The following is a 6566-nucleotide window of genomic DNA, read 5'->3' as shown; positions in this document are numbered from 1 at the left end:
ACGTATGTGTATATATATATATCTCATCCCAAAAAGGTACTCTAACTGTGACACCTCCAGCCCTCACTTAGGATTGGACAGTTATTGAAGCGTTAGGACATGTAACTTAAGGCTACATACATATGACAGCTTAGATGTAATGCACCTAATATATTTATAGGAGTATGCAATAAATCACAACAAAAATTTATATAAATTTAAGTAAGATTAAGAGCAATTTTTTCCAAAATCATGGTACCATAAAACTAAAGATCCCAACACAATATCATTGTTCAAATTTCTAAAACACAAAGGGGTTTCAAGGTATAAATCGAAGAATTTCTAGTTGGCCACATTCCTTAATGCAAAAAAAGATGCCATTTCCCAGTGGAACAAGAGGTCCATCTAGCAGAAGCCCCAAACTCTAACCGACCCTTGGGGCTTCGGTTGTGTACTCCTGAGCTTGTCTTAAGTAGCTAGTTATGTTGTCCATCCATTCTTCTATATCAGGGGCTCCCTTAAGCTCGAGGTTTCCTTGTGATGTAGGATCCTCATTCAAAATGTCCTGTTTTCTTTGAGAGTGTGCAAGGTGGTCCTTAGGGTTACAATAACAAACTGATATCGACACTCAAGAGTGACCTCATCCTCAATCAGATCTGGCATTGCGTCCATCTTGTTAAAGGTCCTGGGATCATATCACAACTTCTACCATTTTGGATGGGGAATGGTAATGGAAACTACTTGTAAGAGATTTTTCCCTCTTCAGTCTCAGCGAGCCTGAGAAAGGCGACTAAGGGGACAAGGAGCAAAGGCCTAAGCCCAGAACAAGTAGACACTTCAGCCCGGCCCATGGGTAGGCTCCTCTAGACGCTACCTGCATGAGGGAACATGTTATAGGAGATGAGACTCGCCAACCTGAAGGCCCCTCAAATAATGTCTAGCTCTTAAGTGCTTACCTGCGTAATGGGCAGAAAGAATGGGGAACCCCAATCTTCTAACATGGGAAGTGTTAACAGACCACCAAAGACGGCACCTTGGAGAAGCTCCACACGCCAATGCCACTTGGCATGCATCACACTCCTTCTTGGGAAGATGAAGGGGGCTCCGAGTCTTTTTACGTTTTTGCACATGAGGTTCTAGACATTTTGGAGAGGGGCAAGAGAGACTTTCGGGCTAACCTAGGGCAAGGCATACGCTAGTTTCCAATGAGGCTTTTGCATTCCCAAAGCCACCCAATGGTGAGGATTTCAGCCAAAGAGGAAGAAGGCCATGCCACTTGGCCAACATGTAATGGCCCTTGATCAACCCATCGGATTCTTGAGGAGAAGGCTCTAAAAGGGCCATAAGCCATATGCCCATGCCTTTTCCTTCTTGCCATTTTCAGATTCTGCCACGACTCTAAGCTAAGAAGGAACCTCATGCTTGTTAGTAAATATTCGAAGGATATAGTAAACCCACCTATTTTCGGTTAACGTATGTATATACTTATGTGAATCTTTCACCTTGTTTGGTATTATGTATGTTTGTTATTTCGTGATTTTGTGAACAAATATATTGTTGTGAGTTGTATAAGAACATGTCATGATTATATGTTTCGGTTTGCATGATGATACGCCATGATTTGAATTGATTAGGGTTTCGGCTTGTGTGATGATTTGCCATGTTTTCATGATTTAGATTACACGAGTATCTTTGCCATGATCTATAGTGTAACAACCCCGCCTCGGAAAGGGCGAAATCGCTACATACATACCTGTCCCTTTTCTTTTCTCTCTTTTTTTTCTTTCTAATAATATGTGATAAGCATAAACATGACACACGTGTACTCTAAATTTCTAATTAAAGGGAACACCTGATACGTTCATAATAAGAGAAAACATAAATTCTATTCAAACATTAATCCATAAGAGACTCTCAGAGTCCATTATACGTTCATAAAAACATAATTGTTCTAGTTAGGAAGAGACTTCATCCCAACATAAAAACAACATCTATAAACATAACCCATCATCCACGCAAGGTCGAACCAACAGGGAAGATACTAAGCGCCTGTCGTTCCCTCTGCAGTAATGCCTTGCTCCCCAGCCTCTTCATCATTACTTGGACGTTTAAAACATAAACACAAAATGAGTTGAATACTCAGTAAGTAGTACACCATGTCGTTAGTGTACTAATCATCTACTCTTTTTCTTTTGAAAACATGCATACATAAACATTTTGAGAATTTGACAATGCTTTCATGCATAAACATTTTAAGCAATAAGCAATACTTTCATGCATAAATATCTTTGAGAAATAACTATGCTTTCATGTTCCACTTTCCTTTGGCCGGTACACACTATTACGTCCCATGTGTTAGGGTTAGTGGTCTTCCTCATAAACATTTGCTAATTTTTGACAATGCTTTCATGCATAAACATTTTAAGAAATAAGTAATACTTTCATGCATAAACATTTTAAGAAATAACTATGCTTTCATGTTTCACTTTCTTTTGGCCGGTACACACTATTACGCCCCATGTGTTACGGTTAGCGGTCTTCCTTTAGACCTGGATTTCACTCGTGGCCATAGGTTGTGAATCCCTTTCAATCAAGGGGCAGCATTGGGTGCACTACTAGTACTACTTACCAGGCATTGCAATCTGCCCATTCCTTTTGTACCATTTCATTCAGTCATGGTCGTTACGTATTTTCATACATTAAAATATTCATTCATTCAATCATTTCTTTCTTTCATTCATTTCAGTCCTTTTAGTCCTTTCTTTTCAGCCCTTTTCATTTAATAGTTTATTTATGAAAAAAAAAACATCATTTAAAAGCATGAGTTTAAATATCATCTTTCATGGTATCCATAAAGCATCAGTTCATATGGACATTTAAAGCATAAGTTCATAGGGACATTTTAAAATACTTTCTTCGTAGCATTTAAAGCATCGCTTAAAGCATAAGGCATGAGATGTTCCTTTCCTTTCATTTGCAATCAAAACATTTTCATCATCCTTCTTTGTCTGATGCACATGCATTTTTATAAACAAGATACATTTTCATGTTATACTACATATAGGAATAATCAATAAGTTTCTTGAGAGAGCATGTATGAAAATCTCATGATTTATAACCTACGTGCATGCATTACCTTATACACATACATACAATTATAATCGATAGAGTGCTTAACTGGGGCTATCAAGAAAGAGCTCGTACGTACTATATTCATTTACTCTTTTCTTTAGAAGAACATTTGCAATAAGAGAGAGAAATATTCTTTCATAAAGAGAATTTAGTGTAAGAAGCATGATCATAGCTACTTACTTCTATGCTCCTCGATATTTCCAACTTTATAATAGGTCCTATTCCAATAAATAATAAGCATATTAACATTTATTCAATATCCTTTAGGCCTTTCTTTAAACGAGAAAGCCATGACATTAACCTAACGCCCCTTCTACACTTAGCGTTATCCCACTTAACTAACCTCTCTTCTTACCTTTACAAGAATCACATAATTAATACTAAAGCATATTAGCCATCCATGAAAGGGCCACTTGGGTATTTTATATGAAAAGGTAGTTGAGGACTCATGGGCTTAACAAAATTTATTGGATTTAAACTTACTTTGAAATTAATGGAGATAAAGGCTCAAATCTGGAAATTTGCTTAATAAAGGGGCTTAGGACAAATTTGGCATCTTGGACAAGCTAATCAATTTAGAAAAACATGCCCTTTAGAATAGTTAGTTGTCCCTTATTAGAAAAGGCTCATTTGTAATCAAAACAGGGTATATACATGGGATTAGGCTTGCTGGACATTTCACACACAATAGTATAACATGCACAAATAATTATCTACTTCTAATATCAACTCATACTATAAATCTAGTGACATTGAAATCAAAGAAAAGTTTGTTAAAACATAATTATTTGGTTAAACATAGCATAGAACAGCTAGGTTAAAACCTATTAAGTGAACTTGAAAGCTTTAAACACCCAGGAATATAGTTTACTCATTCAATACATGTTAGAAGCAAGCTACAAAATTACAAGGAACCAAGCCAAACCTTTAAACCGATTCCTCTAGCATCATAATAACAAGTCACCAACCAGACCTCAACACAAATACATGGCATCAACATATTATATATAATATATATATATATATATATCAAAAGATCAACTAACATCACTTATGACTAACCAAGTTAAATAGCAAAATTATCATTTTCAAATGATAGGAAAATATGTTACAAAATAGCTTCAACACACTCGATTTGGGCCAAAAACAGAGCATTCACGTTTATTGACAACATAGATAATGACTATAATTAAGATACAAGCTAAAACAATTTAGTTGACCTTCAAAATAAAACTAAAACCGAATGGGTCAAGCTAGGGTTTTTACCTTTGGTGAATCCTTCTCAAAACACGAAAATGGAGAAGAGAAGAGATAGGTTCGGCTTAGAGAACTAGAGAGCATACGAATCCTTGGCTGGAATTCCAAAACTGAAACATCAACAACAACAAAAGAGAAAACCCACTTGATTAAACCATGGCTAGGTTCGAAATACACAAAGGAAGAAGGTTAAGGGTATTCTTACCTTGCTATTTTCCTCTTGAGAAGAAGAGATAATGGGTACTTGGCTTGAGATTGGAAGAAGAATGGAAATGGAAGAGAATGAGTGGTAGGTCGCACGGTTGAGGGCTTGAGAAGTGTTTCTCCTTTTCTTGCCTTAGAAGTCGACGAGTCCATGGGAATAAGACTTATTTCTTGCCTTAGAAGCCGACGGGTTCAAGAGAAAAATGGCTTAATTGTTTTTAGTCAAAACTTGTTCCATAAGCTAGGGAGATGGACGGTGGAGATCAAGTGTGAGAAGATATTTCCCTTACCTACCCATCCAATGGTGGAGAGAGTTTGGGCTATTTCTTGAATAAATAAAATTAGAAAGCTTAATGAAAAAATTGTAAAGTCCTAAAATCATGCCCTTGATTTATTTTAATAAATCACATTTTAAAATAAAGCATACTCATCTTAAAATAAAATAATAAAAATATTTATCTCAAAATATTTAATTTAAAGAATTAATAAAATGACGCAAGGATCTACATAGTAGGACTCGGGTATTACATATAGACCATTGTAGTTCAGATTTGTCCATGATTAAAATGAATCTCACATGCTAAGGTACCCTTTAAGTTTCTGCCAAGCATATTTGTGTATGTTTGGATTAAGTGTTTTGATGTTCCATGTGTATTAGCTTTAGATTTTGTCCATGCATCAGGCCATGCTCATATGTTACCATGCCATGAACCAATTGTGTTATGCTTGTTTTTGCATACACGACATTTCATATGTTATATGTCATGTGTAAGGAAAAGTATGTCTTAAGTCTCATGTCACATGCATTTTGGTGAATAATAGTCATTTTGAAAGTCAAGTACATGCTTTATCACGACTCCAAATGCTAGGATAGAGGAATGTCCTAGTGGAATTCCTCTGTCCACTCTAGAGTACTTAAGAATAGAGTGGTAACCCTTAGGTCGACAAAGAATAATCGGCGTACCTCGAATTGATCTTTTTGGAAAGGATGCCGGAGCAAGGAAGCACCTAACGCTAGTGGGTGCCATGACTAAAGCAAATAAATCGACAAAATATTGTCATGTTATAATGTATATGAATAAGACGTATTCACCACGATGTAAGAACCGTTGGTGGTGTAGTAACTAGCAAGAACACGCAGTGTATAGGGGAGCCATGATGTGTCCACCATATGTTATATGAAATGAACAAGGCCATGAGCTCACATGAAGTGATATAATATGAATGTGTAAAGATCAACATGAAAATGTTATCAAAGATGTAACATCAAGCACATAAGTCAAGTTATATGAAATGAACAAGGCCATGAGCTCACATCAAGCGCATAAGTCAAGTTTTTGGTCAAGTCATATGCCAAGTGTAACAGCTTGCTAGAAATTCAAAGGTGGAATTTCTATTGATTTTAGGAATTTCGTGAAAATTCCATAAGTTTTCACTAATCGACCAGTCGCATAGGTCTTAGTCTGTCAATATAATCAGTATTATCACTCACTATGGTGCCATAAGTAAGATTCTAATTATTTGAGTAGTTATAAGTTTCAGAATGTGTTATGGTCTGCGCCATTAGACTCAGTTGTTTATTTAGGATTTTATGGCGCAATAAGTCTATTTTCATATTTTCGGACGAAACACCTGTTTGAAACTATGAAATTATTTTTAGGAGCACTTTGAGATTGAATTTCGGTAAATGATTTTCACTGTAAGTTAATATGAATATTCATGAATTTTTAATGCAAAGTTTATGATTCATTTTTTCGGAGTGAATAGTAACTTTGGTAAGCGCACTAATTATAGTGTTTCAAAATCATAGTGTGAAATGTCCAAATTAGATTAGAGATGTTTTATTTGGACACTTGGCAAGATATTAGCCACACTTAGTGAATAGTATTAGACACTTGGCACCATGAGGAACGCTTGATGGATTTGAAGGAATTAATATGTGAGATCATGCCACCTAAGCAAAAACTTTATTTTATCTGACCAATTAAATTATG

The 6566-nt window shown here is 35.9% G+C and overlaps 1 long non-coding RNA gene across 1 annotated transcript; it reads right to left on the bottom strand.

Annotated features, from left to right (window-relative positions):
- Positions 1-1994: 1994 nt before the first annotated feature.
- Positions 1995-4668, bottom strand: LOC118343943. The gene is made up of 3 exons (XR_004797736.1): positions 4574-4668; positions 4378-4478; positions 1995-2078 (listed from the first exon to the last, which is right to left on the bottom strand). It is a non-coding gene; the product is annotated as an uncharacterized LOC118343943 (long non-coding RNA).
- Between the last annotated feature and the right edge of the window lie 1898 nt (positions 4669-6566).

This window comes from Juglans regia, chromosome 12, assembly GCF_001411555.2.
Source record: "Juglans regia cultivar Chandler chromosome 12, Walnut 2.0, whole genome shotgun sequence".
Taxonomy (NCBI): Eukaryota; Viridiplantae; Streptophyta; class Magnoliopsida; order Fagales; family Juglandaceae; genus Juglans; species Juglans regia.
Note: the sequence above shows the minus strand (reverse complement) of the source record. Positions and strands in the feature narration are given on the sequence as shown.